At 38.2% G+C, this 24,338-nt stretch overlaps 3 pseudogenes; 1 reads left to right on the top strand and 2 right to left on the bottom strand.

The window, feature by feature from the left end:
• The first annotated feature begins 1,008 nt into the window (after positions 1–1,008).
• On the top strand, positions 1,009–4,560 carry LOC120107833 (annotated as a pseudogene).
• Positions 4,561–5,671: 1,111 nt separating this feature from the next.
• LOC120107829 lies at positions 5,672–14,022 on the bottom strand (annotated as a pseudogene).
• Positions 14,023–18,840: 4,818 nt separating this feature from the next.
• LOC120107828 lies at positions 18,841–23,946 on the bottom strand (annotated as a pseudogene).
• Positions 23,947–24,338: the final 392 nt, after the last annotated feature.

The following is a 24,338-nucleotide window of genomic DNA, read 5'->3' as shown; positions in this document are numbered from 1 at the left end:
ATAAAATGTTGTCGTACATGGGAGACTTATTTGGTTCAAAAAAATAAAAAATATTTTTTATTTAATTAAAATTAAAAAATTAAATAATAATATTTTTATTGGAATAAGATTCTTATATTTTGTGGATAAGAAAAATTAAAAGAGCACAAGAAAAAACTACTTTTTTTATTGGTTGAAAATTAATTTTTTTTTTCTAAATATAGTCTATCAAGAATTTTTTATTAAAAATATAATAGATAATTCACAGCATTTTTAAATGCTCTATCAAATATCAATTATTTTAAAATATAATATTTGTTTTAATCAATTAAATATATTATAATTATTTTTTAGTGAATAAATTTTTAATAAAATAATATTTTGGTTTGGTAAAAAATTTTCTGCGAATCACATGAGTGCTGTCTGTTGACGGCGTATGACCCGTAGGCGGAAATTTTCAAAATGTTGTGAGAGACCTGCATTTCCTTGCACGCTTCGCTGTTGTCTTTTTTTCTGTGATTTTTTTTTTTTTGACGTAACCTTATAAATTATCATTTCTCTCCTATGATTGTAGTGGACTCTCAAGCCTCAAGAAACAGTATCAGATTCTGACCCCCTTCTCCCCTGTGCTCTCCTCCTCCTTCCCCACTCCGACGATCGAAAACCGTACCGTAATCCAGCATCTCGTTTCGAACACAGCTCGATCTGGGCGCCCATGGAGGTCTGAAAACCAGTAAAATTCTCGTCTTTCCTTTCCGAAGGTGATAGAAATACCGTCAATCGGTGTTTTTCCACCGCGTTCCGGGTCAAATCCGAGATAGGAACGGTCAGAAACTTGAACGATACGTCTTGTTTTTAGATCGAAGGAGAGGAAGGAAGGCTCTTGTTTTCTTCTTTCTTCTTTTCTTCTCAAGCAAGATTTTTTTTTTTTTAAATGTTGTTTTGCTGAGGTCGATCCCAAGATAGCCCTTTGCTACATTAACTTCGGATTTTTAAGCTATGTTGTTTTGAGAGCTCAAAGTCTTGTTTTTTTGGGCGATTTTTGGTTTTTTCGTTAGCTTTTATTATTCAGCTGATCTTACCTTGAAAATCTCCAAAGTCGCTACCATCCCCAGTCCAATTAAATTCGAGATCCTGCTATTGGGCTTCAATGAAGCCATAAACTTCTCGGTATCTTAGTTTGGGACTCTGGATAGGTCAAATCTCTTCAGCTCTCAGCTCAAAAATATCCTGACATCCTTTTCGATCTTAGTCTGGGAAAGTTTTGGCTATTTGGATTTAGAGCTCAATTCCGACAAGTAATTTCTCTGGGCTTCTTCGTTTATGTTCCTTGGTTACCAGAATCTTTAGTTAACTTCAGAAGTTTGATTGTTTTTTTGAATCCAAGGCCACCAAATTGCAAGTTGAAGTAAATAAACATGACTATTGGAAGCCTTTCCCCGGCCGAGAACAAGGGAGGACGAAAGAACAAAGAGATTCTTGATGATAATTCTCCTCTTCTACCAACCAAACACGAGGTAGATGGAGGATATGATGGGTTTAATGGAGCATCCTTTGCTGGGGCTGTGTTCAACCTATCCACGACCGTCGTGGGAGCTGGAATCATGGCGCTCCCTGCCACCATGAAAGTCTTAGGGCTGGTGCCTGGACTTGCGCTTATCATATTCTTTGCTTTCCTCACCGAGGCCTCGATCGATATGTTGATCAGGTTCAGCAGGGCGGGGAAAACAATCTCCTACGCAGGAGTTATGGGGATGCATTTGGAAAAATCGGGAAGATGCTGCTACAGATCTGCGTTGTCATAAATAATGTCGGCATGATGATCGTCTACATGATAATTATTGGTATGACATCTGATAAAGACATACTCAATTTCTTTCTGCTCTGTCCTGCATATAATTATCATTGGCTGTTTGTGTGATCTATAAATTCATTCTGAGATGCTCTATGTTATCTGTGTTTTATCTGAAAATAGTTCGCATATCATCGTATGATATTATCAGTGCCCGAAGAAGTTGATAACAAACAAGTTAGTTATATGCTGAAATGTGGTAGTGAAAGCAATCTTCATGATTTGGATACTGTTGTTGCTATAGCAGATGAATAATAATTGTGTATTTATTCAACATTTTTATCAGAAAATTCATGATTGTGCATACCTTTAGTAACTTATTCAAAAATCACTTGTTGTTAGTCCCCTTGCTAATAAGCTTGCCTGCAAATCCCGTGACCAGTAGATGAATGAGTCATACATGCATGTTATGTTTTTGTATGTTAGCACCTCTTTAATTATGTCATAGAGAACTTGCATTTTGTTAAATCCCTTAAAGTTTTAATGATCTTGAGAAGCAATGTTATCTTCTAAAACAGCATGCCAGTTGTTTAGGGGCAATCATAATACTTATAGGAATTTGCTGCTATTGTGTAATGTCTTGGAACACTTGTGGCTTTTCTGATCTTCCTTCTCCAATTGCATTGTTTAAGAAAGCAAAGGACGTATTACTTGAATTACATCATATTGTTGAAGATGCTTTTGCTTGATACAATAGGGAAATATTTAATGATTCTAACTTAAAGGATTATGTTTTTTTCTCTTTTTTTTCTGAGAAGGTGACGTGCTTTCCGGGACATCATCCAGTGGGGTTCACCATTCTGGTGTTTTGGAAGGATGGTTTGGGGAGCACTGGTGGAATGGCCGCTTTTTTGTTCTTCTAGTCACTACTCTTGTAATTTTGCTCCATTGGCATGTTTCAAGCATATAGGTAAGCGTGGATTGACTGCTTAAATCATTGCATGTATCTTCCAAATTAATAATCTCTCCAAAGAAATTAACTGTTTTGTGCTATCCTTGTTTTAAAATTAGACTGATATCGAGAATTCTGCCACCTCTCTTGCAGATTCATTAAGATTCACGTCTGCTTTATCAGTTGCACTAGCAGTAATTTTTGTTGTAATTACTGCTGGGATGGCTATCGTAAATTGCTGAGGCGGAAGCATTTCCATGCCCAAGTTGTTTCCTGATATACCTAATATGGTATCTATTTGGAACCTCTTCACAGTGGTCCCTGTTCTCGTAACTGCATATATCTGCCATTACAATGGTATGGAGGCTCTAAATATTATATTTTCTGCTTTGCATGGAGACTTGGTACCGTGTCTATATTTTGTAAGGATAAGTTTGCCTACTTAAGAAAAGTTTGGGTTCCTTTTGCTAATATAGATCTTTTTAAGAACTTAAAATGTCTGTTGTTCCATATTAACAGGCATGCTTATTAGTTACCAAAGGTTCTAAAGATGTTTCATAAGTAAATGGATACTAATTCTAATTACTCTTATAATTTTGCCAGTTCACACCATAGACAATGAGCTTGAAGACTCCTCCAGATCAAGCCCATCGTACAGACATCACTGGTGCTCTGCTCTACTGTCTACATAACACAAGCTTCTTTGGTTTCCTCCTCTTTGGTGAATCCACTCTTGATGATGTGCTCGCCAACTGTCGACTCCAATCTTGGTATCCCATACAGCTCTCTGCTTAATGATGCTGTCCGAGTGAGCTATGTTGTCCACTATGCTTGTATTCCCCATCATCTTCCACGCGCTCCGGCTCAACTTGGATGGCCTCCTCTTTCCTTCAGCAATGCCTTTGTCTTCGGAACGTCGGAGTGGTTTGCGCTAATTACAGTGGGGCTTCTCTCAGTTATTTTCTTGGCCGCAAATTTCATTCCCAGCATTTGGGGATGCCTTTCAATTTACTGGTGCAACAGCCGCGTCTGCATTGTGGATTTATTTTCCCCTGATGCCATTGACCCTCAGGTAAGTTCTGACATATAATCAGGCAGTGATGTTTTATCGCAGCATAATCTGGTGATGTAAACTGCTATGGTTCAGTTGGACTAAAGTAATTCTAGCTGGTTTGCTTAACTAAAAAAAATTGCAACATAGAAGACAGGGACCGATGTCTTAGTTCTATAAACTTACAATGGCACCATGTATTGCTTATATATGAATCATTCACTATTGGTAGTCTCCGGTAATGTATGGTGGTTGGGTTCTGGATCGTTGCAAATGTATACTTGCGTTATGGCTCTAGCTGTAAATCTTGTAGCTTTCGAGTCAATGTGTGCCACAAAACACCACCATATACAAAATGCATAGTGCATGTATTCATTATATGCATATTAGACCTTATATTTCTTGAGACATGCACACCCATATTTATTGTCTCGAACTCCAAAACTTTGATGCTTGGTAGTATTAGTTTCTTTACATTGTTCAGTTCAGCTAATATCTGAGCTCCAAAGTTTTGCATATGATATTTTTGTTGTGTTATTTCAGGGACCCTCGTGGCATAGCGACCAAGTGGGATAAGATCTATCTGTTTTCATGATCGTCCTTGCCGTGCTTTCAAATGCGATAGCTGTATACAGTGATGCCTATGCTCTCTTCCAGAAGGAAAAGGCCTCACCTCTGTCTTGAGCTTCTGTGATTCTTGGTATGGAGGAAGTAAAACAGTGGCGTCTCATGTCTGGTTTGCATATGTAGGTTGTTCGTAAGAATTGGTTAATAAATTGGAGCACTAACCTTAGTGGGCATGGTCCAAGTTTTGTTCGGTTCGATAATAGAAAGCAACTCAACATGTAGAGTTGAGCAAAGATGCTAGGAATGATATATGTGGAAAGATTGGATGTATCAGAGGTTATTGCACAACACGTACCTGTTACGAAGGGTTGAAATTGGAGTTGCAAATTGTAAATTATTGAAATCAATCGAAGTTGGTCTACCTTTATACTTGAACTATGTCTTTTCATTGGCTGTGTAAGCTCCTAATTGTGTGCGTTATAAAATGTACGGGCAACTTCTTTTTGCCTCAATAATTTCAGTGCGATATTGATTCTCTGAAAAACAAATTTCCTTGGCATGCTTAAAATGGCAATGTGGTATTCTGTGACATGACAATTTGAGAAGCTCATGGAAATTCCACCTTTCATGCTGCCGTGCCACAATCGAAAAGGGGAATGATGAGAGTAGGAAGCTGGAGGTGGGTTTGGTGGATCGATCGGTGGAAGATGAGGAATAAACATCGAAGCTTGAAGGTGAATGAGGAGAGGAAGAGAAGTGAGGAGGTCTCATGGAAGACTAATAATCACCTCTTCCTGTGCCATTCTAGAGAAGATTGCTTTCAAGCCCAGAGGTGAAAATGAGACTTCCAAAGACGATGGACCACATAAGCCTGCGACCCAAGAGCTGCAGACAAGAGAAGAGGTTCCAGGGCATGAAGCTTTGGATGATTGTCACTGATGAAAGGTATTTTGATGAATATTTGGGTATTGACTTGCACAATGCCTTCTATAGAAAAATTTTTTGAGTATCCATAATATTGATAAATTTGAAAAAAAATGTGACCGTTTTTTTTCTAAGACACAAAAAGTAATATTTGCCTTAGCTAATAGATTAAATATTTTAATCTAAGAATAAGATTTCGGATCTGCCTCATTTCCAACAAATAAGATCCAAAAGACTACGTACCAGAGATCGATCGCTCCCAAAGCATCAGCTCCAAAAAAATAATAAAAAAAGGCTTTTTTTACACACCATTAATTTCAGAACCGGCATAAATAAACTTCTCTTCATCTTTCTTATTGTTCGAAAATGACAGCTCGCTTAAGAACGGACACAAAAGCCGCCAAAATTTGAAGTGCAAAGGCCAACAATGCATCCAATCACTTCCTCAACTCGATGATTTCAACTTCAGGCAACAAAATTTGATTTGCCCCAACTCACACTCGTACAGAATTGATACTAAAAGATAATATCCTGCGGAAAAAAAAATGATCAATCCTTCCATGGATCGCTCTCCATGCGCACCTCCGAAGGTTCAACCACCTCCGCCTCAGTCGCCTCACCAGAGCCTGCTTCAGTTCTTACTTCCGCATCAGCTTCTTCTGCGGCTGCTTCAGATTCCAGTCTTCCCCATCTTCCACCAAGTGCAATCGCCATCATCTCATAAATCTTGCTCCCCAACTCGGCAGGGCTGTCAGGCTAGAGGAAGAAAAACAGGGACAATGAAGATAGGTTTAACAGTCCACTATGAAACCATAAAGAAGGTCAAGGGATTTGATTGACTTACAGTGTATCCACTTGAGATTAAGGCAGTATCGTACAATAAATCGGTCGCTCTCTTAGCTTCATCACTGCTCGGGTCATTCTTGCAAGCAGCCTGCAAATGGTCTGTGTTAGAACTGACAGAGGAGGTTTTCCTAGAGGCAGGCCACAATATGGACAAATTTCAGCTGATTGGCAAACACATTTAGAACAAGTATCCGCCTCCCTGCCATATGTTCATTGATTATAGCGCATAAGATCTTACACCATGTTTGTGTCTGACTAGGCCAATGAGATACGCTTAAATAATCAAAAGCAAATAAATTTAGTCAAAACAATCTTACATTCAAGTCTTTGATGATGGTATGATCTGGATTGATTTCCAATATTCTTCTCTCTCATGAATTCTAAGCTTGATGTATCACCAAGGGTTTGTGCCTTCATAAGCTATAAACCACAAGGACGTACATATCATAAATTGGAAGAACATTAGAAACATGAATGTATCAAAAGATAGAATCAAGACAAGATGACGTTGTCCTCAAAAATGAAGAATTTCACAATTTTAAACTTTTAAGCATACCTTTCCATGTTTGCAGACATCCAAATTTGCCAAGAGACAAGAACACATGGTGAAGAACTTAGTCGCTTTGACACTTGGACTTTAGCTACCTTACTCACCCAAGTGTGTTGCTTTTATCCAATCACATAAGATTGTACTCCTGTCTTGTTTTCTCTTTCTTGTACCTCCATCCTCATCACCTAAATCAGAACTCAAATTATCATCAGCAGATGCACATCCATAAACTAGATAACTTTAAACAAAAGGATGCAAACACATGTTTCCGATTAATAATTTGCAAGGGTATTTCATAACACTCACCCAATTCTAGATCTTCCTTACTGATTATCAACAGGAACTTTTTCTCTTTGTAGGTCTGTAGGTTCTGAATAGAACCTCATCAATCGGCTCTACCCAGATATAGAACCTAAGGAAGAAAAAATGCAACAGAGAATCATTATTCAAACCAAAATAAGTGATTCAACAACAGCTGCCCGGTAGTTAACCATCTGGGTGCTTACTTCAATATCTTTCTGGATCAGCTTCTCTAAGAATGGCGCAAGTTTTGGCACTTTTCAAGCTGTTGTGGCCAAGTAATAGATAGCCTTCTGGTTCTCAGCCATACTCTCCACATATTGATCCAAGCTTATCATATCTTCCTCACTTTTGGAAGAATAGAAGCGCAACAAAGGAGCAAGGCGCTTGTGATTTCCTGAGTCTTCAATACACCCTAGTTTGATAAGCTTTCCAAAGTTCTCCCAGAACTTCTTGTACTCCTGCAGGACATTGATAATTAATTTTAAATACGGTCTCATATGTATGATGAAAGCATACCTTAATTCTTCCAAAGAGAGAATGGAACAAGAGAGAGCCCAATTCAGGCACTACCCACCTCTTGTTTTCGCTTTCAGAGATTTCTTGGATCATATCAAATGTTTTCCTGACAAGCCTTTTCCGCATATTCTCACCTGTCAATATAAATAAATATATATTTATATATATGTATGGTATTCTTTAAAAAATGTCGAGCTGAATGGAAATTAAATATTTTTAAAAGCCAAAACAAAGATCTATAAAGGATGCCCTTAAACATTAATTAGATTAATACTAAGCCTATAGCCTAAGATTTACAGTGTGGACATCAAACATTTTATGTGGATATAAACATCAGATGATTACAATTCTACTTTTCTTGAAGCATCTCACGAGAAACATTGAGAGGAAGATCATTCGAATCCACTACAACCCTTCACAAAGCTCAAGTAACGAGGGAACTGCAATTGGAATACTGAGTTCAGCAACTAATTCAACTCAGATATGAAAATGCTAGTTATGAATTAATGTGCAAGTAATCAGAAAAAAATAAATGATCAAACCAACAATTTACTCTGTGATTACAATTTTATATGGTGTTACATACCAGTCGCCATCAAAATCATCTGAAATAAATACACGTTTGACATATAAACGAATATTCTTTGTCTTCGGATTTATTAATCTTCATTGTTAAGAGGTTGCCATTCCTGGTATGTAAAGAACACTTCTTGAATTCCACCTCCCCCTGTTACATAGTGAACCAAGCCAATTTTACAATAATCACCTCCAAAAGAATTGCCGACCTGCTTTTATGACAGCCTAGTCAACTTTCAGTACTGCTCACCTCTGGTGGTGAAGTGGGTGTATGCAAGAGGATCCAAGAATTCATTAAATGTCTTCTTATAGAATTCGTTTGTATTCATCTTTCTGAACTTCTTTTGAATTTCGCATCTGCAAACCAGCAAAAGGAACAATAAATGGGGAAATTTAGCTAATTAAGGCAGCATATACAGCAGAGACACAGATCTGGGATCAAGTGATACAGGTCAACAAAAAGCCAGAAATTGATCAGGAATTTAGAAATGGGGAATTTAAACCGAAAAGATGTCTAAGATTCTATTAGTTTTCATTGAATATGTTGGAACAAATTATTAGAGTGCGGGGCCTTGACATAATGGTAAGGCTGTATTTATTACAATGACCTGGGTGTCAAGGGTTTAAAACATGGAAACAGCTTCTAGGTAGAGATAAGGCTGCATATATCTGACCCTCCCGAGACCCTGCAGTGGCAGGAGCCTCATGTACTCAAATACTTTTTTTTTTATTTTGGAGGCAAATTATTCAAAACTTACCCATATAGGCTTTTGTTTCATTTGCCAATTCCCAGTCCCAATACTTCTCAGTAACAGTTTTCTTCTTCTTCTTTCACCCTACCAACAAGCAGCGAATAAGTCAGCCTCACTATGTGACAGTAATTTACCAAAACCAGTTGTCCATCAAATACACTAGTTACCTCTTGCTTTGCTTCTTCACCCTGTCTTGGAGGTTCCTCTTCTTTCCACCTATCAACAAATATAAAAATTGAAAGAAGTTAATGCGTGCACAACAATAAAGTTAAATAAAATTAAAAGAGGGGTCAACAGAAGAAATTGGCATGCCCAGGACTACATCTCACCTCTACAGTTCTTGATTTCTCCAGCCATGTGTATATGGGGAAGGACACAAATTGTGAGTAGTTCTTGACCAATCCCCTGGATCTTGATGGGCTCCGCATATTCAAACTTATCATCTGGCTGATGAAGAAAGAAAAGAATAAGAGACCTATCGAGGATATCTACATCCACATACAAGAATATTAGTGTTGCCATACTCTAAGATAGAGGGTAATTTGAGTTCCACGCCGTAGTAACTTCTCGGGATCAGTCTCTTCTCGTATCACATATGAGCTACTGTCAGCCACTGCTTCCCAGACATACTGCTTATCTGATTTTGGACTCTTTGTTGACACAACAACCTATTTTGGGACCATTATTTCAACAACATCACAAAAAATTAAGAAACACATAGTTGAGGTAAATCTAAGCGCCATCAACTACAGATCAAATATTATTCAGAAGAGGAAGTTCTAACCTTGTCTGCAACAAGGAAGCCGAATAGAATCCAACACCAAACTGACCAATTAGGCCATTGTCTGCCCCAACATCCTTGTTCTCCTACACATATCCAGATACTATATTAGTGATCTAAAGATTGATGCAATAGTCAGATAAGTCTATGCATTACTAAGAGTATACAAAAAAGCAAATATAATACGATATCCGTGTTATAATGTTAAGTTTAGAATGTCATAAAGAACAAAATAGTACCTTGAGAGCCTTTAAGAATTTGGAAGTTCCACTCTGGGCAATGGTCCAAGGCAATCGATAAGTTCTTCTTTGGTCATTCCAATACCAGTGTCACTGAAATCTCAAACATTTTAAATATGAACTTTGAATTAGAAGAAAAGGAAAACAAGGTCTTTAGCAACCTACATGATTGTAATTGTCCCGTTATCTGGATCAGGCTTTATGCGGTATCTCCAACTCACCACCATCACCAAGTAGAGAAGGATCAGTCACGCTAAAAAATCTCAGCTTATCCAGTGCGTCGCTTGCATTACTAAAAGAAATGACATCAGTCAGCAGTAGTATTCAACAGCGCAAAATGTATTTTATGCTAGGACGTGCCAAAGAAGAAATTCTCATCTACAGAAAGAAAATGAAGTGCTATTACACATCCTATAAAAGATAAACCGAGTGTAAAATCATAACAGCAGTATTCACTCCTGCATATGAGCAAGGTATCAGATTATGATCTGTGTTGGGTGTTGGATTTGGGAGGAGCAAAGGGAAATTCAACCATATAAAAACATTATGAACACATAAATGTGAAAAATATAAACAGAGAGATAAAAGAGCCCTCCTGTCTTACAAAGCTGCAATCTCTGCCTGAAATACTAGAACACAGAAAATAGAACGTCTTGAGCCAGTTCCATAGAGGTGAGGCATGTTGGTTTGTCTAATGTAGAGAATAATCCATGTCATCTTTTAATCCTGCAAAAACTGGTGAAATGATCATACCTTCATGAACAATGCTACAAGGATCTAGCCAGTGGGGTTGTTTTAACCACAAAGATTTTAGGATTTTACAGAGGTGCCTGCTCATATTAGAACAAAATGTGCATGAAAAGATATGGTACCAGTATCTGGGATCATGCATATTTACAAGGACACCCTTTGCAGGAGCTTTCGGTACCTGCTCATCAGCCATTACGTTTTACCTTAGCAAGTTACTTGCAGTCTTTCATACTTCTATGATCAACTTTCTGTAGGGTAATTTCTAAATACTGGCAATCTACTAAACAAACCTCTGTTTTGTTTAAGCATTTAGAGATGGGCAATCCACTAAAACCTTCACCGTTTCTAGTCTATTGGAGTACTATTACTTAATAGTGCATATTGCATCTCTTTGTATTTACAAGAATTTTTTGTTGCAAAGCTCTACATCTTCCTTTGGTATCAGTTTGGTTTAAGCAATAACATCTTATATGCCAATATTCCATCTTCCTCAATGAACTAATAAAACTGATAGCATTGTTTTGATCCCTTATAGTCCTTATTCTGTTTTTAGCATGTCTCATAGCACTGTTTGTCTTCTCAGAAAGCTAATTTGATTTGTCATTAATTTGTATTACAAATTTCTGAACACTGAATATGCAGACAAGATTTTACACTAGCTGGTACATTGCATGAGATGATATTATATATATATATATATTTTCCTTGTGTAGGCTTGATTATCCAAATAACAATAGCTAGCATTCAGCCAAGAATTTAACACATTTTTAACGGACAAGTGGGTGGTAGTTGCCCATGCCTTTAAGATTACAGGAATTTATGATCTGCAAAGAGTTGCCCACAACAAGATCACACTCAATATAATTTTCTGCTAAAAGAAGAAAAAAGAAAAAAAAAGATAGACAAGGAAACTGTCATCGAGAATATATTATTTCACAACCGCATTTCAACCCTTTAAAGCCATCCCTTTGCTTGCATATGCAGAAAGGAAACATAGAAACAAACATTTATTTGCTTAATTCATCTACATCAGTAAGTATTCAAATTTCACTCAATTATAACCGCAAATTTTAGAAATGAAATAGACATTTAAAACATGCTTGGAAAATGTGAGAACATAGATCAAGAGTAAGTTCAAAATTATAGAGCAATTCAGCTTCTTGGAATCCACCTACCGGAACAAACAATTGGGAATACCCTTGACTGGCCTGGGGATTACTGGATGCAAAGGATGCACAGAAATATATGAATGATGCTGGGCCAACTCAACTACAAAAATCAGATGAATGAAACCATATATCCCCCATACCGTTCCATGCCAGATTTATGAACTTACAGAAAAGACAACTGCAATTACCAATTACCAACCTTACAAGTTCGCGAAGAAATACTTCCTTGTGGCTGTACAAACTATGAACTATCAAATCCATTAGGCGGCTGACCTGCAACCACAAGAAGCGGAACCAGACGCTTGTCAAAAAATAAGCATTGCGGGATAATAAGAGCCCAGCATGAACAGACAGGTCGGATTTCTTGGGAAAAGGCCAAAACTTTTTCATTTGACAATAGAAAATATAAAAATGGAGAGAAGATGCAAACAAGATAAACGCATCCCTGGAGAAGCAAAGGACCAAGAGGGAATCCAGCAAAAAAAGTCTCATCTTTCACCAATAAAACTTATCTAACAGCATGCAGGCAACTGAATATAAGAAGATAAACCAAACCGCACCTCGGCCTGGTACTCAAACTTCTCGCCAGACGCCTCCTCCGCTTCCTTCTCCGCAACCGCCGCCTCACATCGGACCACCATTCGGCACTCCCTCTTCTCCAGTTTCCATTTCAGGCCAGCAGAAGGAAACCCCTTCCTTGGGATCAGGGATTTGGGCGAAAACGAACTTCTAAACGGCACAGCTCTCCGGCCATTGGAGACCAAGGGGGAGAAGAGAGACCGAAGGCCGAGACGGAGCAGGTGCCCAGGCTCCGGCCTCGAGACGGAAAGCCATGGATGCCGTGGCGACTGCGAAACCCTGGAGTTCTGGAAAAGGGGCGCAGTCGAAAACCCCGGATGTCTGGAAAGAAACCGATAGGGTTAGGGTTTGGGTATACGGGTTGGGAGCACCAATCCTGAGACTGAAGGGTTTAACGGGGCAAGAATGGAGAGAAAAGGGCAAAAAGAGAGGGTTCTAGAATGCGAGCACGAGTTAGGGATGCACGATCCATTTTCAAATTGTACCGCGTAGAAATTTTGATGCGGACAGTCCCATCTACCGTTACCCCCGTACGTAAAAAGATCTGGTCCGTTGAATTGTGCGTCACAGCATTTTTCGGGCGGAAATTTCTATGCGCATTAACGCTAGAGGTAAGAATGAGTTTCTCCATGAATACAGGAATCAGTTCGAGGTAGATGGGACAGCTAGGGTTCAATTTAGTCAAGCTAGACCTAGCTTTAGTTCAATTTTTTTCCATCCTAAAGTCTAAGATTAAGCCTAATTTGATCTTAATTTTTTTTTTGATGATCCTTATTTGTGATGAAAGACATAGATTAAACTTTATGCAACATCAATTATCTTCAAATTTCTTACCTATTTGGAGCTAATTTCAAGTGCTCGGATCAATTTATAGCCTTATGCAGCTTAGCTTGTTAAGAGAATAAAAAGAGATTATAAAAACAAAGCTTAACGGTAATATGTCACAGCCAAAGGAAGAGGCAAAGAAATAAGGAAAAAACAGACCTACACTAAGACAATTTTTGGGCAAGTCTAATAGGGAGCAAGGAGTTAATTTTCTGAATGCAAACCTTCAACCATAGTTTGATTTCAGATTATGTGTCTAGCTATCACTCGTGGTTGCCATCCCTACCTAACTCTTAGAGTTTCACGTCATTTTGTAATAACTCGAAGCATTCAAAAGAAAATATTATCTTTATTAAGAAAAAATGACAAGATAGCCAGATCAGCATGTACAATTCTTCTATAAAAAAAAAAAAAATCTAATATCCGTGCCATGAAATGAAAACCTATTTGAAGTGTCATCACATATTAGATCTCCAAAGTAGAAAAGACTAAATCATTTGTGTTCGGGCATTAAAATCATCATCTAGCCCTCAAACATGGCAAAAATCACTTAGCTTACAGGGAGCAAAAATCATCCATGATCTGCTACAATTTCATATAAATTGTTACAAAATTTTTCTACAAGCATGACCAGAGAGGTTTCCTCCACTTAATAACACTAGTGTTGTACTATCTGGATTACTCCTTGCAGGTGACATTTCTACTTTGCATTCATGATATTTTGATATCTCCTTCTCATTTTCTTCTACTTCTTTGTCTTAACAAAAAAAATAAACCTCTTCAAAGATAATTCCACTAATTTTGTAGCCCTCTTTTATTTGAAATAAAACCTCTTGACAGTTAAAGCAACATATGAAGCAAAGTATGCCATATCGGCTCGAATTAGACGGTACAAGAGCATACGCGGTACCGTATCGATTTTGGTACCGTTATCCGACATAGAGGGCGTACCCGAATGTCGGTGCCAAAAATTTCACACCATACTGTTATTGTGCTAATGTGGCACCGGTACAAGGTCCGGTATCGAAATAGCCAACTTTGATATGAAACAAAAAAAATACTATAAAACCTAATCAATGCAGAAGATAGATCAAATAGCAATATTTACTTGAAGAAAATGGAATATTAATAGGTGCTTCAATGAAGACACAAAACTAAAATATCAAGCAAATATAAGATAAAGAGAGAGAGAGAGAGAGAAGAAACATTTGATACAATAGCTATCCAGTTTAGAGATGTGGAAGAAATATGTTCATCTAAGGATAAAGAGAAGGGTTTAAAGGGGCAGAAAATAAGGTCAATTTTGACTGGTCGGTTCTGGATGGAGGTACGCGGGGAGGTGCGGACTTTGTTATACGGGACCTGTACTCCATGGTGGTGGCAGCAGGCAGCTGCCAGTTGTTCAACACGTCGTTCCTGAGGCAAAGCTGTAGACTGTCTGCGCGAGCCTTCGACATGCGAGGGCGAGTGTTGTAGGCCAGTTCGGTTATCTTCGAGGATGATTCAGCCACAATGATCTGGGGGGGTTTAGGGGGGCCTGAGGGGTGAGAGCACGGACCACCCTTGATCCAGAATATTGGGATGATGACTAAGGATGGAATGGCCTTTCAAGCCAAGCATGTATTGAGAGAAGCCAACGGGCGGTCGACTGGGTAACTGCCTATGCGGCTCACCACTCAGGTTTTACATCTTGTGGTCAGAAGAGGGAGAGCTGCCATAGGCACTCTATGAGCTTGTATTTTTAAATTTTATTGAGTGTATTCGTACACGCACTATATGATGAACCCCGCCAAAGCAAAAAAAAAAGGGGCAAGAAAGGAGAGAAGAGGCAGAGTAAGAGAGTAATGGAATTCGAGCACGGGATGGGGATGCAAAGTCCGATCTGCCGTTACCCCTAATACGTAAAAAAATCTAGCCCATCGATATGCGCGTTCCAACATTGATCGATTATTTACACAAAAAGTTCTATCCGCATAACAGTAGATTTAAGCACAGGTTTAATATTATTATTATTATTATTATTATTATTATTATTATTATTATTATTATTATTATTATTGCTGAAACGAATGATTCATACAATTCGAGTATGGATACACCAATAAAATGAGAAAAACAGCAAGTCTCGGAGTGCTCTAGCAGCTTTCCTTTTCCGATCCACAGGGTAACTCCCAAATGACTGGCAATATAAGAGGCCACCCAGTTTGCAGCCATTAGCCTCTTTGAACATATGCTTAGCATGAAAAAACTACATTGTCACCTCACCATAGCCCGAATATTCAAAAGCAGGGGTGTCCCCCTCCATCGGCCACTAGGGTCATCCTAGATCCAGCTAATCATGGTGGACAAGTCGCCCTCCAATATGACTAAGCTGGCATGTAGCGCGGCGCCGAGCATGTCTCAAGCCTTCCTGCACCTCTGTTTCAGAAGTTGAGGTATCAAAAATCTAGTGGCCACCAGCAGCCACTATCTTCAGAATTTCGGATAATAATTTTATTATTTGTCTGAAAGGAGTTTCCTATGTAAGGTTATGGCTGCCACGTCACCGAGTACAGTATCCGTGAACCAGCCATCGGAATCTTTCCAAGATACGGAGGAAAGGCGGGAGGCTGGGTGCCAATTTGGAAGTTTAGCGTGGACCATGTCGGAGGTAGAGTGAAACAATTGCGTTGTTTTTATTTATTTATTTGCTTTATACTGCTTGGGTGACAGATGCAGTTATGGGGAGATGAAATATAAACATATCACACATTGCATATTTATGGCTGAAGATGTTAAGAGCTTGTTTGGATTTTTCTATAAAATCAGTCTGAAAATTATATAAATTTTTTTGATTGGGCCCAATACAACTAACAAAATCATAAACTAAGGACGGAGCTAAACAAAATATTCAAATAACTTTAGATGAACTAGCCCGAATTCCATAGCAAAAAAAAAAAAATCTGCTGAGAACTCTTTTTTTCTTATGGAATTGAAGCCGGACCCATTTCGAAGCTATTTTTTTGGATATTTTATGAATAGATACATAGCCTAGCATGCCCAATTCACAAATCCTATTGAATTTTCAGTCCAATCTATAAAAAATCCTAATAGGCTCTAAGTATTTATTTAGCATAAATCATACAATTTTAATAAATTATTTGGGCACACCATTCTTACTTCATTAAGCAAGCCTTCTAATGGCATTTTTTTTATTTTTTTAATCAAAATTTGCAATTAACATGTTGGTGATAATTTGATATGTATATAGTAGCCATGCTTACCATGTTTGGATGAGCCTTTTTTTTCAACAACTAGTAATTTTTTTATGAAGACTTGACTTGTGAAATATAATGACTCAGACTTTCACGAAGCCAGCAATGAACTGGGGATGCTCCCAAAAAAACGCACCTCTCTACTTGACCACAAGAGATCGTAAGCAACTATTACAAGTTGAGCTCAATAATTTAGTCTAAGCCTTTATACTTCCAATAGTATACTAGGTAGCTCCAACATAATCTATGAATGTCAAGCGAGTCACTTTTTCCCCTCAAGGCTTCTACATTGCTGAGCTATCAAATCTTTCGCACATCTACTGTTGGATAGACGAGTAGGTTTCTCTTTTTCCATCCTGCTTTAGAATGGGAAAGCTATATTTCCAGATTAATGGGGGTAACTTTAATCAGGTGAAGCTTTTTTTTATTTCTTTTCACCATCGAACATGTCAAGTCCCCTGATGATAGTGCCATAATATCTACATTTGCAACAATAGGGCGGCATTTGATGACCTAAATAGGATCAACCAGAGTGATCTTAAATCACTGGAGATTCTTTACCCCAGATAATACTGATCACGATTGATCAAAGATCACCATGTTTTTGTAATGCTATATTCAAATATTTAAAAAACTGAGTTTCCACAAGTAACAAATTGGCACTATGGAATACTTTAGCTCTCTCTCATTAGGTGCAGTAATGGAATAGTATTTTGGTCCATGTAATGGTTTGCTGGCATTATACAGCAATGAGAACAAGCAACCACCGTATATCTTAGAGGACAAAAGCTTCTGTGGATCAGCATCAGGAAACAGTTACACGACCTGTTAAAGAGAGAATTCTGCAGGTGCTTATAATTCTATCGATCAGTGTTGTTTAAAGTTAAAACAAACAACGAGCATGCAAGGGAAAATCCCAGTCTGAATTCCACTGTAAAATTGCTGTCAATGAATCATTCATAACGAATCCAGGAGCAATGGCATGAATCTTACAAAAAGGAAGAAAAAAAACGACATGATGGAAAAAAAGCAGAAAACCAGGTGGTGAGATTGCACCCGGCACGAAAATTTTTAATTTTCAACATCTTTTACATTCTTTTGCTGCCGCCTTCGTTAGAATGCCGAAGTTTTCCCAAGTGATGTTGCATATATTCTACTACTTGATGTTGAGATTAGCATACTTTACCAAGAATTGATTAACTGGAAATCATACTCTATCAACCTTGAATTTGGCAGACTAAGAAATGGCACCGGGTTTACTTTTCAGAAAAGAGCATGGTCAAGCTCACAAAAAGGACATGGATCTTAGTTTCCAGTGATTTAAGCCTTTCAGGCTGTAGCTATGCATCAAATAAACATTGTTCGCTTATTCCAACAAATTAATATTCTCTCATGTACACAAGGCTGATATAAGCAGCATGCGAAGTTTGGCCAGGAAATGCTACTGGTTTCTCGCAATGGTTGCCTTTCTAGATTGAGAAAGTGTGTATACACGATAAATTAATCAGCAAGTTGATGACATAGTTACAACACAAACGAGCATTGAGATTAAAAGACAGAAAATCTACTATAAGAAATTATCATGAATGATTTGTAATTCTGATTCCCAATTGTTGATGAACATGTACATGCCCGTCATTAAAACAGCCACAGCTTTAAAAAATAACCTCAGGCCTGGCTGAAAACATGAAAATTTTGAAACAGACTCATCCAAAAATAGTATATAAATCAGGTTTTTTGGTCCAGCTTTTAAGCAGCCTCACCTGCAAATAGCACTGCTGGATGCCATAACTTGTAGATATTATTTGCCTGCAGCTCCCCGTGCCGAATAAGTTATCTGACCAAATGGCCAGTGCATAGAATAAGAATAATCGATTGAAATTGTTGCATGAGAAAAGAACCACCAACAAATTTATATTAATGCTCGAGTTTGACCAAGTAGTAAAATTTATATGAATTTCACACCAAGACAATCCACCAACCCATATATAAATTAAATCAAAAAGAAAGGAAAAAACACCCAAAAACAAGCACTAACCTCTGAATGCCTCAGGGCCGGAAGCTTTGTCTTTGAAACAGTCCGATATTGCACAACCCCACGATCTCATCATATCTCCAAGCTGCCACCGTTGGATTACAACAGTCAAGACAGAACCAGACAACACAAAAGACCACAGAAACAAGAGATGAATACATGCATATATGTATAACAGAATAGAAATTAAAAAATGGAAAGAAAATATTAGGCAGTCATTGAAGTTTTATCTGACCGATCTATGCTTTTCCTTGGTTTCTCTGGCTGGTCTGGGTTATCGTTCACCTTGTCAGCATGATCAACACTCTTTCTTGATTTTTCTCTCCTTCAGTGCTGGTTCTTGACTTTTTCCCTCCGATCTGTGCTTTGCCTAGGTTTCTCTGTACGGTCAATGCTTGGCCTAGACTTCTGCTCTGTGCTCTTCCTTGGAAGATCTGAACTGTTGGTACCTTGGCCTAGACATCTCCTTCTGGTCTGATCTCTTCCTGGGAAACTCTGAATTGTCAGTACTAAGCCTAGACTTCTCCCACTGGTCTATGCTTTTCCTTGAAAACTCAGAAAAGGTCAGAGCTTGTCCGAGGAGCATCAGAGAAATCTGAGCTCTCAGCTGATTCATTTTTTATTGCTGGCGACTTCTCTCATGGCGTGATATAAATTTCTGAGATGCCTTATTGAAATCAGGATAAAGCTCCAAGTTACAATGGTTTCCTCCCTGAATCCACAGAGGCTCATACTTTTCTTTGCACAGTTCCCAAAGCTGCTTCCCATGGTAGATTTTTACAACATTATCATCAGTTCCCTGCAAAAAAAAACACGTACTTCACAATCCTAAAGATGGGGAGAACTTCTTGGGAAGACAATTCTCTTATAGAAGAAATCTTTGCACAGAGACAACCTAAAGAAGCATGCATGCTTTATTTATTTATGTCAAAACTAATGAAGTTCCCTTTTCCCAATATGTTTCAAAGTATGCCATGCCAATGTTGCACCAAACATAGATAAATGCATATTAACATCATCTTTTGACCGAAAACCTTAATTTAAATCTGTATTTTTCATTTGCCTATTCATGTAAAAACATCAGTGTCATCATATGATGCAGAAATGACAAATATCAAAGCACTTTGTTTTTCCAAGACTCCTTTTTCCAGGCACTGCAGTTATTTTACATTAAATTACCATTATGCTTCCGGGCTGGTCAATGCACATCAGAGAGTTTATAGTGAACATCCTTTTTTTTAATGCAGCAAGAGTTTTAACCAAACATCATCTTTCACCGACATCATGCACCTTGCTTGGACTTGATTGATAACTTGCACTCAACGACAAAAAAGATATAATTTTTTCCACTGTTGAATGCAATTATATGATACATGACTTGAAAGTATGCCATCAAAATTTTTCTGCCCAATGCACGATATGAATAGTAAATACATTAACTGTAGTGCCAGATATACAAATAAATTTTCTTTCATCTACTCCACTACCAGATAGTGAGTGTAACTACAATACCACAAAATGCAACTATAATGCTCTGATGGAAGGAACATTCACTACTATCAAGGTTAGATGGAGGCACCTCTTATCAGTCAAGAGTGAGTTGTGAATTCACCAAATAGCTGTTGCAATCACTTGGTCATAAGTATCAGACTCTCATAAACATAGTGTAATGTTAGTATGCTTTTTTTTGTCCTCATCTGAATGACACATCCAGTAAACTTCAAACTTACAAGTGATGTTGGAATTCCAATATTGGTCCAAAAAAAGAAAATTATTAGCAGAAATTTTTTTCAGTAAATTGAGAGGTGCGAGTAATACCTAAAAAATGCTTGGGCAAAAACTTGCACAATCAAAGAATATAAGTATTAATAAACATCTTCTAATGGGTAATACCGAGTTTAACTCAATGTACACCCAAAAAAAAAGAGTTTAAGACTTAGATAAGTATGTAGGCAACAAAGAACAAAATAAGAGATAGATACAAGCAAGTTGAGCTATTCAATAGCTTTCTATACTTATAACAAATGATTCATATATAATCATCCACTAGAGAATCAACATGTGCATATTACAAGTGCAAGCTCCAATCTACACGTATATGAAGCGCCATTAAAGAAAGAATAAAGTTACAAAAGCATAGCTACTATATGGAATGATAATATTAGATAATTGGAAGGAAAAATTAAGTACACATTCACACGATGAGGTTCCTCTACTTTGGTTAGGAAAGCCCAACCCAGATCAATGTGCAGTTATAGCAAAACCATGACAATTCATAAGAATCCAAGTAATCCAATAACTAACTTAGCCAAACTCCTGTAACATTGATGACATGGGGAGTAGAAGAATGACTCCAATTTACAAAGAAAGCATGTAGAGAACCCCAAACTACCAAGAGAACAAAAGATTTGTAATTATTTAAATACAATGGCTAACTGAATAAACCTAAAATGTGATACGATACAATATCAATACTTTCAGATTAAAATCAAGAGAAGCATCAATATAATATACTCACGTGAATAACTAAAACAGGACAATTGACATGTGGAATTTTCTCAATGTTCTGCAAACACAACAAGAGTTCACGTCAATCTACTAAAAGCAAAAAATACCATAAATTCTTTAAAACTAAGTGAAGAAAGAAATGGGAACCTTGTATATGTCAAAACAATATGTATCCTTCACAGGATACATTACTCGTAGCCCAGACAAAATGGGACTATGTAGAACAACTGCTCTTAAATGAGGCAAGCGAGTGGCTAAATCCAAAGTAGGACCACTGCCAACTGATTGTCCATATAAAATGATATCTTCTTCATGAGTTCCATATGTCTCCTTAAGGCATCTATAAGCAGCCTCAACATCTGCATAAGTATTTTGCTCGCTCGCCTGCCAGTAAAAATAATAAAAGAATAAGGTGAACTTTAGACAGGTCAGCAACAAATAAGCAAAACAAAAGGTAGATAAAGAAGTATTTCCAACCTTTCCCGATGATTGTCCATAGCCAGAGTAGTCATACCTGCAGAAAATAGACGTCTATGTTAAGAAGAATATCATACACCAAACGCACAGGATGAATTAATAGGAGAGACCAAAAAGCATTGAAGATCTCATGTAATTGGAGGCAAGTCAAAGGAAAAGAAACACCAACTTGGACATCCATAGGGCACCAAGAGCTGGGTCTCAACACCAAATTCAATTAGGGCTGTCAAATGAGTAAGTTATTCACGAGCCAGCACATATTTGGTTGAGGTCCAGCTTGTTCAATTAGCAAATGAGCCGAGATAGTATCAAATTGGCTTGCTCGAGCTTGGCTAAATTAAGATCGAATATATAAATAATTTATACATTAATTGTTTTAGTAATTATTTCTAGAAAAAATATTTATATTTATTATTATAAATTAACATAATTTATGAAAGAAAAGAAAATGTGATATATCTAGGATATTTAGCTTGAAGTATACAAAAGCACCTCACTCAGGAGAAGACTTCCATGTTATTAACGAATAAGAACAACTTAGATTCATATAAGCATCAACAAAAATCAATCTAAATTCCAAGATACCATACAACAATCAAACAAATGGACTGCCAAACACTGTAGTCAAATGCAAATGACACAAACTAAATTGAGCTCTCTAGTTAAAATTGTTCATCATATCATCAAGAAAATCATTGTTAATGTTCCTGCTGAATTTAGATGCATAAGATTCAACGAAGTATTTTTTTATTTTTGAAACATAATCATGTACTTACAATTGTGTCTATCTGATGTTGTTTTTCTTTCTTCAACAGCAAATGTTTTGACTAGTTTTCTATAATCAAAAAAAAGAAGGAAAGAAAGCAAGAAATTGGATGCTGATAACCAGAAAAAAAAATCACCCAGCGAAACTTTTCAATCATGAGATTATGTGCAAGGAAATGTATAATAATTGAGATTGATGTGGACGGGCTTCCAGTTCCAGGATCCAAAGAGCATCTCGCCACCCACTCATAAGCAAGAAAACTACCAATTCATTGGTGCCACTTCATGGCTAAAACAGATTCTTCCCTCAAAACCAACACTTCCCAGTTCCTTAAGAAAGATGAAAGAAAGTAACCTGACCATGTAACCATGTGTTTGTAATCACCTTCGATTTTTGCAAAAGAATGTGCCACGCACCAGGTGTAAAGGATAAAGTTAATATCCACTCTGCTGGCAAAGTTATAAACCGAGAAGCTTCTTTATCTACTCCAAATCTGCAGCTAGATTCTCACTAGTAATGACACCAACACTCTTGGAAACAAAAGAAACTCCAATCGGAAAAAAAATCTCATTAATGAATGTGTTAATATTTTTGGAACAAAGAATCCCAAATCTATCAACATCTATAGATTAATAGCAATCAAGGGTGTCCTTCCTTCCTACGAATTTCAAGAGGAGAAAAAGAAATAGAAAGAAGCACAGATGAGCACACTATTCACACCTTATTACAAAGACAACTCTTGCTCAAACTACTCAAACAAGTTCAGACAACTGCCCGACCCATAGTTTTCCCATCAGTAGCTTAAGAGTTCAAAATTGAATACAGCTATCTCAGGCAATTCTATGCTCACCGGGAAGAAATAGCACTCTAGTCTATAAGGCCTCCAAAGAGGTTTAAAGAATTTTAAGTTGAACTGGCTGCTCCCTAACAAACCAAAAAAAAACATCCGAAAAGCCTGTACCGAACTCTACAAACATCAACTTTCCGATTAGTTTTTTAGATCAATCCTACCAAAAGTTCAAACTTGAACTAAACCAAGAACCTGGAGGCTCATTCACACTCCATCAAAGATGTTATCAGAACTACCCGCTGGCTTCCTCGCGATGTTTCGACAGGCATCAAATCCGTCCTCCTTTGCATCAAAATACAAACTTTAAACCAAAAAAGCCACCCACAAAGAACGTTCAGCAAAAGAAAAGATACGAGAATACTCCTCACCCCATCAAGTTGACCCTGAGGCAACGGCTGAGCTCGACGAAGAGCTCATACATCTGTCCCAGGTCCGCCGCGTTGCCATGGGAGTAGAGGACGGTGAACTTGGCCCCAGGGTTCCTTACGTGCATGGCCACGATCTCTGTCCCCCGATTGGTCCGCAGCCTCCGGACCTCCACACCCTGCAGGCGCGGCACCTCCGTCATCACCAGCCGCCCCGTCGCCTCGTCCTCCACCGCCACCCCGTACGACGGCGGGTCTGGCGGGAAGAAGGCGAATTTTGCCGCCATCTTCGACTTCACCCCTCCCATTTCCGACCAAACCACCACCCAGCCCTTACCTCCCCTGCTCTCCTTCCGTCCAATTGGATCACGTCGCCGGGTGGAAGCCCCGCCGGAGCCCCACCGCCGGCATCGGAGCGACGGTTTGCGATGAAAGTTTCAGGGTTCGAATCTAGGGTCTAGGATTTTGATTTTGGGGGCTGGAGGAGAGGGGGCGGCGGAGGAGGAGGAGAGGAGATGGACGGAGGGAGAACTAAAGGCATTTTTTTCTTTAATTTTTGAAAAAAAAATTGAGAGAAATATTAAAAAAAAAGGAAATAATTAAAAAGGAAATTCAAAAGGGGAAAGAAAGGGAGGGAGATGACAGCGGGACGAGCTGCCGCGTAAGGAAAGGGGATCACGTGATGGGATCCGTGGATCACGTGTGCTGAGAAAATTACGGCAGCGAGGTCTGGTGGGCCTGATGAATTTCTTAGAGATAACAGGTTCCAGCAGGACCTTGGGCGTTCTGGCGATCAAAAATCTGGAAAATGGAATGTTCCGATTTTTTAACGGCTATGATAGGATTTGATGTTTTGTACCGAACAGCATTCTCCCTGATAGAGTAAATATAAAGTAGATTTTCACGGAGTCATTCACCAGAAAAAGGATGTA

Source organism: Phoenix dactylifera, unplaced genomic scaffold, assembly GCF_009389715.1.
Source record: "Phoenix dactylifera cultivar Barhee BC4 unplaced genomic scaffold, palm_55x_up_171113_PBpolish2nd_filt_p 001035F, whole genome shotgun sequence".
In the NCBI taxonomy this organism is placed as follows: Eukaryota; Viridiplantae; Streptophyta; class Magnoliopsida; order Arecales; family Arecaceae; genus Phoenix; species Phoenix dactylifera.
The sequence above is the reverse complement of the archived record's forward strand: the minus strand, read 5'-3'. Positions and strand labels throughout refer to the sequence as shown.